The sequence below is a fragment of the Macrotis lagotis genome, chromosome 2 (assembly GCF_037893015.1).
Source record: "Macrotis lagotis isolate mMagLag1 chromosome 2, bilby.v1.9.chrom.fasta, whole genome shotgun sequence".
Classification (NCBI taxonomy): Eukaryota; Metazoa; Chordata; class Mammalia; order Peramelemorphia; family Peramelidae; genus Macrotis; species Macrotis lagotis.
In genome coordinates, this window is record NC_133659.1 from 264550647 (window position 1) to 264564077 (window position 13431).

At 39.6% G+C, this 13431-nt stretch overlaps 1 long non-coding RNA gene across 3 annotated transcripts in view; it reads left to right on the forward strand.

The window, feature by feature from the left end:
- The first annotated feature begins 1336 nt into the window (after nt 1-1336).
- The window catches only part of LOC141514932 (uncharacterized), a 237193-nt gene continuing 225098 nt past the window's right edge, over nt 1337-13431 (forward strand). For all 3 annotated transcript variants that reach the window (XR_012476153.1, XR_012476151.1, XR_012476152.1), the window contains exons 1-3: nt 1337-2083; nt 4564-4681; nt 8683-8789. This is a non-coding gene — a long non-coding RNA (uncharacterized LOC141514932). The remainder of the gene's footprint in view (nt 2084-4563; nt 4682-8682; nt 8790-13431) is intronic.

Consider the following 13431-nt stretch of genomic DNA (forward strand, 5'->3'; position numbering starts at 1 on the left):
CTGAGGCCCCAAGTGCCCCAAGCTGGGCCAACCCCAGGCTGTCCCTCGCCCCTGGGCTTCATCCAAGTTTTCACAAAGGGCTGGGGAGCTTGACTTCTCCAGAGGCCATTAGGGCCCCCATATAATCATCCCCTGCCTCCACCGGAAGGACGAGGCTTTGACTGCAGTCTATGGTTTCCTGAAAAAGTGGAAACAGTAACAAAAAAATAAACAATAATCATTCGACATGAGACAGGCAGCTTTATTCCCAGACAGAAAAGAAAATGTGAAGTAATCAATGGTGGAATGATCATAGCAGTGTCCAGTAGTTGATCTCTATTAGATACCTGAATACGCTCATCTCCAGTTTCTGGAGCGCTACCCATTAGCCCACTACATTTCAGTGTTGCTGGACAGAAGACAATTGCACCCAAAGTGGATTTTTCTTTGAGACTTTCAGCCTCTCTGTGCTTCTCTCAAGGTCTGCCCCCCTTACCCCCTAGGGTGTTTAGCTCCCCTGGGCCCCAGCTCCTGCTCTGACAGTCTCTTTGCTGCCGGACAAACTGCAGGCAGAGAGGAAGCGGCTCGCCTTGGCCTTTCTCTGCCGCCTGCGTGTGTCCTGGCACCGCGCTCAGAGCCGCCTCCCTGCCCACCGCAGCCTGGGCACTGCGCACGCCCTGCTGCTCTCTGCTGCCAGCCCCGGGGCTCTGGGCCCTGCCCGCCCTGCCATGGCCCCTCGGGCTCCCCCAGCTCCCCCGCAGGAGGGCGGCGCCCGGACCCCTCCACAAGGCCCCCGGGCCAACCCTGGCCCCGGGGAGGTGCCCGGGCTCCGCCTCTCGCCCCCTCCTCGGGCAGCCCCACGCCCGTGGGCAGAGTCCTCCGTGGGGGTCCTCGCAGTGCGGGCCTGGCACCCCGAGGGCACGGCCCGGAGCGCGCTCCCCACGCGGGGCCTGAGGCCGCGCTGCTCCCGGGTCTTCCCGAGTCCTGGGCCCGCACCCCACGGCCTCGGCCCGGAGAAGCCAGGAGCCTCCGTGCGGGGCCTCCACGGCCCGGGGCCTCGGGGCCATCTTGGGCTTCTGCGGCTGCGCAGAACCCTCGGGGCCGCAGGAGCCCGGGAGCGCGCGCGGCGCGGGACACGGAAGCGGCGGCGGCGGGGGCCCGCTCTGCTGCGTCACAAGGGTCGGTGAGAGAGCCCGAGCATAGCGCATGCGCCGCGGGCCAGGCAGACGCATGCGCATTTCGTCCTCCGCCGCTCCGCCTGGCTCGGCTGCCCTGCTCTCCTGGAAGTGTTTTCCCCGCAGTGCGCATGCGCAGCCTCGGGTTTAAATGGCGGTTCGGAGCCTGGAGGCTCCCTCTGGTGGAGCCGCTCCTGCAGGCGCGGGAGGCCGAGAGCCCGACGCGAAGCCCCATGGAGCAGCCTTTCGGGGTCCTCCCTACGAGGGGGCCTCAGCCCCGGGCCCCCGGGCCCCCACACCCCCGCGGGGGGACCCCGAGGGCCGGAGCGCAGCCGGCGAGGACAAGAGGGCCCGGCCCCTGGGACAGGTGAGGCGGGCCAGGGGCCGGGCCCGCCGGGCTCCCTCAGCCTCGCGTTCCTCGGGGCGGCCCGGGCGCCCCCCGCGTGGAGGTCCGGGGTCCGAGCGCCGGCCGGAGCAGGCCTTCCGCTTCCGGGGAGCCTCCCGGTGCCCGAGCCCTCGGGGAGGGCCCCAGGCGGAGCCCGAGAGCGGCCGCCGAGCCGGGAGGCCGGGGCGCCGCAGGGGCCGCAGGCTCGGAGCCCTCGGGAAGAGGAGCAGCGGGACAAGACCATCAGCGTCTCCGGGGACTTTGCAGCCTGGACGGTCGAGTCCTAAAGAAAGGGACGGGAGGGGGCTGTGGTCCGGGGCCCTCCCCTGCTGTTTGACCTCGGAAGAGCGGAGAGATGTGGGATGACAGTGGAAATCACTCTCTAAAGGGGGGGAAACAACAGGAAACAGCTAAAGAGAAACAAGATTCTACATCCTGGATCATCTTGAGATAATCCTCAGAGGGAGATATCCACTTTAAGAGGATTGGGAAAACCTTATTGTGGAAGGCAGGGCTGAACTTGGACTTCAATATGCCAGATAAGGTGAGAAATGAAGAGGAGAGGAAAGAATTCCATGCAGGGGGGAATCTAGTGGAAATACCTACAGTATTCCTCTCTCAAACCAAACTCTCGAAAACAATAGAGCTATTTATTCTATTCAGTTAAGAGCAGAGGAAGACTGCATCTCCTACAGTGTGCTGACATTAAAAAAAAGGTCTTATCTATTCTATAGATTTTTCTATAAATGATTCTAGTAAGAACTCCCTTCCCTGCTCCTCAAAATCCTAAATTCTTGAAAACAAGTTACTCATCAGTATTTTCAATTTAAGGTAAAGATTTAGGACACGATTTCCCACAAGTTATAAAGACAGTGTAAAAACAGGTATGAATTATGCTTATTTATGTAGAGGATACTCGTTTTTCCATGTGTAGTTTATGAAATCAACTTTATTAATTTTTTCGCAAACCTAATATAGCCATCCAGTTACATGTGGATGTTAGAGCTTCTCATGGAATAAGGATTGGATATGTGGTTTCCTTGTGTGGCTCAGTGTCTTCTCAGCAACTTAGAATCTAGAAAATTGCCTGGATCAATGAGAGCTTAAAAAGTGACTTGCCTAGGGTCACACAACTAGTATGTCTTAGAGGTATTCCTTGAACAACACAAAATCAACACATTTTAAAAAATTATTTCTCCTCTGTCAACTCCTTCCCAAGACTATCTCTCTCTCCATCCTGACCTTTCATCCTGTCTGTCCTTTTGTTTTGTTACTTTGATGAATAAAAACACCTACCTTAATCATAGCACATAAGCATTGGATAAACTGGATTAAGATAGAGAAGATTAGTGTAACTTGAATGAACAAATCTCACCTTTTTTTAAAGTTCCCTTCCTAGTCTCCATAATTTCCTTCATTTCCTCTCCTCCTTTTCTGTTTTTCTTTTAAGTATCATATATTTTGTTTAATTATTAATTTAAGACAGTGTTGTCTTGTGAAAACTAATTTTCAACTGTGAGTAGAGTACTGGACCTGGAAAGTCAGGAAGACCTGCATTTCAAATACACCTCAGAAACTTTCTAGTTGCGTAGCCCTCAGAAGTTATTTAAGTTTTATGGACTCAGTTTCCCCTACCAGGACTAAGCATAATAATAGCATCTACTTCTCAGACTTAATGCAAAAATCAAATGAGACAATATTTGCAGAGTTCTTGGCCCAGTGACTCTTAATTAGAAAGTAGTTTCTTTCTTCTCAGGCTACATGCAAGGCCAAGGACATCACTATTGCAGCTGGGAGTTTGGGGAATTAATAAGTCTTAGATACTCTGGAAGAAGGCAGGAGGGAAAAGCAAAAGGGAACTCCTGAAGAACAAGAAACAATGAACAATATGTTTATATACATAATAAATGGATATGTACACAGTGATTACCTGAGGGATACATGATTTTGTTTAATGTGGATAATCCCTCCGTTGGGACATATCCATGCTACACCTATTGTTGTTAAGACTCATCTTTGTGAGTTCATATCTGTCTTTGGGCACTACCTGTGTAACCCTGGGCAAGTCACTTAAGTCTGTTTGCCTCAGTTTCTTCATCTCTGAAATGAACTGGAGAACGAAATGACAAACTTCTCCAGTATCTTTGCCAAGAAGACCCCAGATGATGTCCTTGAGAGTCAAAACAACTGAAATGATTGAACAGCAAAGATGGTTTTTGAGGTTCTCTGATAAAAATAAGTCTTCCTATTTTGACCCACTTGGTGATAGCTTTATGACATTAGTGAGGTTGGCTTGTGGTCAGTAGACATAGCAGGCTCTTACTTCAGACCTTGTGAGCATAGAAGAACTGCTGAAACTTGCATCCTGCTAAATTAGCTACCCAGTGCCCCTGCAGCTGTGCAAGGCTGCCTTTCGATAAAGCTTTGATGGAGAGTACCCCAGATGTGAACTAGTATCAGGACAAGTGCATAATGTGCAAGTATGTAAATGGTTTTCTGAGGCTACCTCATTACTAAATATTTTGTAATCATGGATACTCTTAATGGAAAAAAGTCTATTAGGCTAACCATTCAGGTAGGTTGATATACACTTGTCATCCCAGCTACCAGTGAGGCTGAGGCTCCCAGATCTCCAGAACTCCTCAGATCTGAGCTGCGGTGGGCTATGTCAGTTGGGGGTCTGCAATTAAGTCTGGCATCAATATGGGGAGTCCCAAGGCAGAAAAGAGCTGAGGTCAAAAACTGAGTAAAGTTCCCATGCCAATCTGTAATGAAATCTGAATCTACCTGCTGTTTTTAGGGCTTTTTGTCCTTCTGGCAATTTTGTCTATCATATCTAGCAGGAAGAGCTAATGCATATTTTGTATTTCTTCAGGTAACCATAGCAGCAATTTATCTTTATTAGGGCAGATTTACAGTTCAGACACAAGTATAATAATGTATTTTATGTTAGAAATTATAAGTAATTGTACAATTTTGATGGTTGATAGTACATTATTGAACATAGCTCTCTTGTTTCCATAGGACCCCACTGCACTTGACTTGTGCTAATGTATATCCAGATGTTGTGACCTCTCCTAGTGGAGAGAAAATAGCAGCTGTGAACCCACATGACATTGGAAGTTGAACACCTTTAATTAAGGTATGCACTAGTTAACTGCTGGTCAATAAAATGCATTTTGATTTCTCTCTTTAAGTAAATAGACTTTTCTAACTTAATTTAAATATCACTAATGATATTTTAGTATACTAAATTTTATATTACAGGATCTCTTTATATAATTTTCACAGACAGTACAGGGTCAGCAAGAGGAATATACATCTGTCCTGCTTAAACATGGTGCTGACCCTAATCTTGCAGATGCCTTCAAGAACACTGCTTCACTATGTTGCCTCTGGCTAGAACACAGCCATAGATAGTTCCAGAGCTGCTTCAATATAAATGTGAAATTGAGGTAGAAGGTAGAAGACCACCTTTTATATGCTAAAAGTGTTTTTTTTTTGAGCTAAAATGGTAATCAGGTAGTTTCCAATTCACATTTTATAATTTATCTATTCATGAAGTATTTCTTTATTGAAAAAAACTTAAAATAAATCTGTAGTCAAAGTTCCTTGGCCTTTGGAATTTTGGGGGAACATGGGAAGAGATTTCATTCTCATCGGAACTCCTCATGAGTAAACTCTTTCAGTTAATTGAGACCAGTGCCTGCCCTCTGATTTAGTCTTTTTTTTTAAGATATGAATTTTAAGGTCTTCTGATTCTTAAATTTTTAAATTTAAATTTTAGGTTTTTTTCAATTATTTGTAAAGATATCAGCATTCATTTCCACATTTTTCTACCTCCCTATGACAGCAAGCAATTTGACATAGGTTATACATGGACAGTAATGTTAAATGTATTTCCATATTAGTCATATTATGAAAGATGAATCAGAATAAAAAGGAAAACAAGAAATGAGAAAAAATACAAAAATAAAAATACAAAAATAGTTTTCTTTCATCTGCATTGAGACTCCATAATAATATTTTGGCTTTCATTCTCAAAGAATATCATGAGATCAGGGAAGTGATGCCATGGAAAGACATTAATCGAATTTGAGTGTCTTTGTGTGTGTGTGTGTGGGGGGGCTATGCAATGTCACCAGACTCCTCCAGAGCCATCTGGTTCAGTGGTCAGCTATGAATTAGCACTACTGAAGAGGACCCTGGATTTGAGGCAGTCAGGGTTAAATGATAAACCCAGGGTCACACAGCTAATAAGTGTCAAGTCTCTGAGGTCAGTTTCAAAGTCCTGTCCTCCTGTCTCCAAGGCCAGTGCTATCCACTGTGCCATCTACTTGCCCTTTTTCTGAATGTAAATGGCATTTTTCATCACAAGTCTCTTAGAATTGTCATCTATCAGTGTGTGACTGAGAAGAACTAAATCTGTCATCATCAATGTTGCTGTTATTGTACAGTGTTCTCCTCATTCTGCTCACTTGACTCCACATCATTTCACTAAGTTTTTCCAGGTTTTTCTGAAATCCATCTGCTCATGATTCCTAGTATGAGCACTTTTTCATATGACTTTAGATAGGTTTAATTTCTCCATCTAAACACTCTCTGTTCATATCCTTTGACCAGTTATAAGTGGAATGACTTGTATTCTCATCAATTTGATTCAGTTCTCCAATATTTTAGAAATGAATCCTTTATCAGAAGCAGTAACTGTGAAAATTGTTTCCTAGCTTTGTGCATTCCTTCTAATTTTGGTTGCATTGGTTTTGTGCAAAACTTATTAATTTAATGTAATCAAAATGATCTATTTTACATTTTATTTAGTTCTCTGTATCTTGTTTGATCATCAAGTCTTTCTCTCTCCATAAATCTGACAGAAAAAAACTTTTCCTTGTTCTCCTAATTTGCTTATGGTATCCCTCTTTTAATCTCTTAATCATGTACCCATCTTACCTTGGTATAGAATGTGAGATATTGTTCTAAGTCTAGTTTTTGGCATATTCTTTTCCAGTTTTCCCAGTGGTCTTTTTTGCCAAACAGTGAATTCTTTTGTGTTTATCAAACTGTAGATTACTATAGTTATTTGCTTTCTTTTGTAACTAATCCATTCCACTGATCCACTTATCTGTTTCTTAGTCAGTACTAAACAGTTTTGATGATTGCCTCTTTATAATGTAGTTTATTTAAAACTAATATATATATATGTATGTATTAGAGATTTAGTCCTAGATCTTCAAGATTTTCATTTGTATTTTTAATTCATTCCTTGATATTCTTAACCTTTTGTTCTTTAGATTAATTTTATTTCTACTTTTTCAGTTCTATAATATATTTTTGTTACTTTGATATGACCCTGAATAAGTAATTTAATTTAAGGTAGAATTGTCATTTTTATTATTAATTAGCTTGGCCTACCAGTGAACAATTGACCTTTTCCAATTGTTTAAGTCTGCCTTCATTTGTGTGCAAAGTATTTTGTAATTGTTTTCATACTGTTTCTGGGTCTGTTTTAGAAAGTAGATTTCCAAGTTTTTTTGTTTCAAACAGTTACATGAAACTGAATTTCTTTTTCAATCTCTTACTGAACTTACTGGACTCTGTTGATAATAAATAGAAATTCTAATGATTATGTTCATTTATTTTATAATTATGCAACTCTTCTTAAGTTGCTAATTGTAGTTTTTTAGATTATTTTCTTAGATTCTCTAAGTATACCATCATCTCATCTGCAAAGACTGAGAGTTTTGTTTCCTCACTGCTTATTCTAATTCCTTTAAATTTTTTTCTTCTCTTCTTACTAAATATAGCATTTCCTTTTTCTTTCTTTTTGGGAGGGGGTGGTGTTTGCAAGGCAATGGAGTTAAGTCATTTATCCAAGGTCATACAGCTAGTATAAACTGCTTGGGTCTGGATTTGAACTCAAGTCCTCCTGACTCTAGGGTTGGTACTTTCTGTACTGTACCACCTAGCTGCCCCTGAATCTTAACATTTCTAATGCAATATTGAATAATCATGGTGATAGCAGATAGAATAGGAATTCCAAAACTGGGATCCGTTAACTTTATTTTTTATTTTAATATAGTTGACTTTGCATTCTATATATTATAGGTACTTAAAACCAGTATTATAGACACAAGCAAAGTTCAGAAACCTTGTCTGTCTTGTGATGGAAAATGCCATCCGCATCCAGAGAATTATGTAGTTTGATTGCAGACCCACAACATGCTGTTTTAACTTTCTCAAATTTAGATTTTAATGTTTCTTTCTCATGGTTCTTTCCTTTCTGATTCTTGTTTTTCAACATCATTATTAAGGTGGAAATAAGTTTAACATGATTTTACGTTTATAATCTATATCAAATTGTTTGATCTCTTGGGGAGGGCAGAAGGCAAGGAGAAAGAATAATGTAAACTCAAAATCTCCCAAAATTTGTATATTGAAAATAATCTTTCATGTAATTTGGGGAAAAAAAGAAACCCTGTTTTAGGAAGTGTCCTGAAATACTGAAAAGTTAAATGAAGTCTCAGGGCCCCCCAACCAGCACATTTGTGACAGCTTCAGGCTGATTTTGAGGCTAGCTCTGTATATATTATATCACAACTGCCTCTACAGAATTTTCTCTGTATATAATATATTAGGTCTGCTTCTGAATGCAACAGTTCCACCAAATATTTGCATACAGTGTTTCTCTACATTCAGACCTTTACTTATGAGAACACAATGTTAATTTATTATGTAGAAATAGCATGATTAAAAAAAACTTCTAAAGAAATAGATGCTGCATTTCTATCTCCTGATCACACATTAATAGCTGGAAGGAATCCCAGGGGCTATCTAGTTTCATTCGATCATTTTATATATGAAGAAACTAAGGTCCAGAGAGGTGACATAATTTGCTTATGATCACACTGGTAGCTGTAGCTGCTGTTATTTTTTGCCATTTGTTCTTGAAAAAGACCATGACATGACTTTGATTTAAATGAGGGAGGGATGCCTTGGTCTTGACACTTCAAAGATTCATGCATCATACTTCCTTAACATTTCATTATTAGCAAGTTCACAAGATGTACAGAGTGTCTTAAGTGGAATTGAAGCATATATTGAATACTTGCACACTGTAACAGTATCTTTAATATGATTTTGCAGGATGGTCATACACTACTTTTGCTTGCAATTGCAGAGCAAAATGAACGTATGGTAGAATTTTTCCTAAAGAAGGGAGCAAATGTGAATGTCATCTACAGGAATCAAAGGTACAATAATTAACTTGAAATTTTAAAAATGGTTCTAGAGTAATAAGAATAGCATAAATCTTGAACTATTTATTGAACCACAATAATTCTGATTAGCAACAGGAAAGGGTGAAAATATTTTCAAACATCAACTATAAAAATAAAAGCCATTATTTATGATTCTGCAATAAAGAAACCTCTTTATGTGCCATGTGCCAATGACCATTGGTGGTGACTGAAGTTTTCTTTATTGAATTTTAAGCAGTATTATCCCATAGAACTTTTTGTACACTAGTGATTTAGTTCTCTTTATGAAATAATTTTAATGTCACCCATGAAAATTGCACTATGTTTTTTCTGCTCGTTCCCCCTTTGATTTCCCTTGAATATTCACATTGGAGGCAGCTAGGTGGCGCAGTGGATAGAGCACTGGCCCCGGAGTCACAAGGACCTGAGTTCAAATGTGGCCTCTGACACTTTATAATTTACCTAGCTGTATGACCTTGGTCAAGTCACTCAACCCCATTGCCTTGCCCAAAACAAAGCAAAGAAGGGAATATTCACATTGCATGGGATAAACTTGTTTGGTATCACTAAAATTAAAAAAAAAAACACCCCAACAGCACCAAAACACAGAATCTGACATTATCCTCATAGACAAAAATGACTGGTTACCATTTTTTTATTCATTTCAGAATTAGTTGTCTATATTCATTCAGATTATGGACTGACTAGAATAAACATCAGAATTTGTCCAAATGAGAAAGAATAAAGATGAATAGTAACTGTAGTTAGACCAGCTATAGCCTTTCTGATTAAGCAAGCTTGTCCATTCCCCAAAATGGAAATTGGAAATCGACCTATCAGTCATCTAGTTAACTAGCCTATGTTTAGAACTGCTTTATGCTAAACACTGTGCTAGACAGTGGACATATGTAATTTTTTCAGATGTTTAATGAATACAAAGAAGTTGCCCCAAAGAAGAGACCAAAAGAGCCCAGAAGTTGCATCAGCTGGGAAACATGATTTCTGCCAAAAGAGAGCTATTGTGGCTAACAACTCAAATTTAAAATACAGCACAATTTGTAAAAAAAAAAAATGGGGAAAACATTTGATTTCTTCAGCATCAGGACTAAAGACCAGTTCATCCTGAGAACATATGTGTGTTTGTGTGTGTGTGTGTGTGTGTGTGTGTGTATAAATATATGGAAATGGAATATGAATAGTATTTTTCTTTTAGTTACCATCAATAGTGGAACATTTGGATTCATTCAGTTCCATATCTGATATGCCTCTATGAGAGGCAGGAGTCTGATTCAGGCAGAATTTTAAAGACTTCAGAATCATTTTAAAGGTATTTAAAGAAGGGAAGATTCAAAAGGAATAGGAAAGATCATGTCCCAAAGAAATAAAAAGATAGAAATATTGATGTGTAATAGACTGAAATTTCATTGAACTGAGTTGTCCAAATATCTTTTTGTCCAAGTATCTTTTTGAGCATTCACTTTTGAATATTAACTTTCTTTTACATCCTATTTTTATTAAGAATTCATACATATATATGTAAATATGTATATGAGGAGATGTATTAAAATCTGGATCCAATTCTACACAAAATGTCTAGAAAATATGATTACATATAGAGTATATCTAATAAACAAGTCTTTATACATTGGTAACATTTCAGGAAGAGTCAAGTGAACATTTGCCTATGTGGTTGCTATAGAACTCACAATTACTGATGCCTCCCAGAAGAATGGAATAGTAGCTGGAGGGCTAGATTTAGACTTGGGAAGATCTATGTTCAAATCCCGACTCTGAACTATTACCACAGGGCAAAGCTCTGAAACTGTTTCCCCATCTGCAAAATATGTACTAATAATACCTATAGTGCCTACCTTGTGGGGTTTTTTTTAAAGGTTTATTTTCATGGGGGAAGGCGAGGGGAATGAGTGAGCCTTCATCAGAAATGGCTTAGAGAGGAAATAACATATACACTTAGTAAGATATAGTAATCTATTTTACCTTAGAGAAAAATGAGAAGAAAGGGGAATGGGGGGAGGGAAGGGAAGACTAGGTGATAGAAGAGAGGGAAGATTGTGGGAGATGGTACTTGGATACTTCATACTTCTGAACATGGACAGGATGAAAGGAGAGAGAATAGAATAAATGAGAGTGGGGAGGAATAGAAGGGAGGGAAAGAGAGCTAGTAATAGCAACTGTGGGAAAAAATATTGAAGCAACTTCCCTTGTGGACGTATGATACAGAAGGCAATGCACCCCAGAGACAGCCATTGCAATCTAAATACGTACTGAAGTACATTTTTTTCCTCTCACACTATTTTTGAGGTTTCTCATCTTCTTGGGGCGAGGGGAGGGGGTTTATGTTTATTCTTATAACAAAATTAATGTAATAAAAAAAAGAAACGAGGAGGGATGGGAATTCAGAGAAGCCTAGAAGGATTTACATGAGCTGATGTTTGGTGAGATGAGCAGAACCATAAGAACATTGTACACCCTAACAGCAACATGATCAATGATCACCTTAATGGACTTGCTCATTACATCAGTGCAACAGTCAGGGACAATTTTAGGGTACCCAAAAAGCAACTGTAGAGTTTAAACAAAGACCAAAGACTATTACCTTTAATTTTTTTAAGCTATCTTATATAATTTGTGAGATTAGGGGAAAATTGTAAAATTCAATAAAAATAAGAATAAAAGACTACAAATGTAGGTGAGAAAACAAATTATTTTCAATTTTACCATTTCCCCCCCTAATTTCCCTTCCCTCTCCCTCCCCCCACAGAAGACAGTGTTTAGTCTTTACATTATTCCCATGCTATACATTGATCTAAATTGATTGTGTTGAGAGAGAAATCATTTCATAAAGAAAAAAATAAAATATAAGAGATAGCAAAATTATATAAGATAATGTTGTTGTTTTTTTTAAATTAGAGGAAATAGTGTTTGGTCTTTGTTCAAACTGCACAATTCTTTCTTTGGATACATATGGTATTCTCCATCGCAGATACCCTAGAATTATCCCTGATTGTTGTACTTATGAATCGAGCAAGTCCATTAAGATTGATTGTCAACTCCATGTTGCTGTTAGGGAATACAATATTCTTCTGGTTCTGCTCATCTCGTTCAGCATCAGTTCAATGCAGATAACCCCAGGCTTCGTTGGATTCCCATCCCTCCTGGTTTCTAATAGAACAATAGTGTTTCATGAGATACACATACCACAATTTGTTCAGCCATTCCCCAATTGATGGACATTTACTCAACTTCCAGTTCGTTGCCACCACAAACAGAGCTGCTATGAATATTTTTGTACGAGTGATGTTTTTACCATGTTTCAGGATCTCTTCAGGGTTTAGACCCAGTAGTGGTATTGCTGGATTAAACGGTATGCACATTTTTCTTGCCCTTTGGGCATAATTCCAAATTAATGTCTCAGATTTCCCACATCCCTTCCAACACTGAACATTGCCCTTTCTGGTCATATTGGCCAGTCTGATAGCTGTGAGGTGGTACCTTAGAGATGTAATTTTTTCATATGACTATGGATTGTTTTGGATTCCTCATGTGTATATTGTCTCTGCATGTGCTTTGACTGTCAATCCGGGAATGGCTTATTTTTTGGTTTTTTTTTTTATAAATTTGACTCAATTCTCTATATATTTTAGAAATGAGTCCTTTGTCAGAAATACTAGATGTAAAAATTGCTTCCCAATTTACCACATTTTTTTTTTGATCTTGGTTACAGTGGTTTTGTCTGAGTAAAAGCCTTTTAATTTAATCAAATTATCTAGTTTGTTTTTAATGAATGCTATCTCTTCCTTGGTCATAAACTGCTTCCCTTTCCATAGATCTGACAGGTGAACTAGTCCTTAATCTCCTGTTTACTTAAAATATTGTCTCTTATGTTTTTTATGTATCCATTTTAATCTTATTTTGGTAATAGAATGTGAGATGTTGGTCGAATTCAAGTTTCTGCCATTATTTCCCAACAGTTTTTATTGAAGAGAGTTTTTATCCCAATAGCTGGACTCTTTGGGTTTATCAAACAGCAGATTGCTATATTTCATGCTACTACACCTAGACTATTCCCCTGACCCACCACTCTATTTCTTAGCCAATACCAGACAATTTTATTGACTGATGCTTTATAATATAATTTTAGACCTGGTGGGGCTAAGCCGCCACCTTTTGTACTTTTTCATTAAATCCATGGAGATTCTTGACTTTTTATTTCTCCATATGAATTTACTTACAATTTTTTCTAACTCACTAGAGTAATTTTTTGGAATTTTGATTGGTAGGACACTAAATAAGTAGCTTACAATTGTCATTTTTATTATATTAACTTGGCCTATTCATGACCAATTGATAATTTGCCCAGTTTTTAAATTTGATTTTATTTGAGAGAAGTGTTTTTTAGTTGTTTTCATAGCGTTTCTGAGTCCCCCAAGTATTTTATATTGTCTGAAGTTATTTTTGAATGGGATTTCTCTTTCTACCTCTTGATGCTGTATCTTGCTAGTAATATATAGAAATGCTGAGGATTTATGAGAATTTATTTTATAACTTGCAACTTTGCTAAAGTTGCTAATTGTTTCTAGTAGTTTCTTAGATGATTTTTTAGGATTCTCTAGGT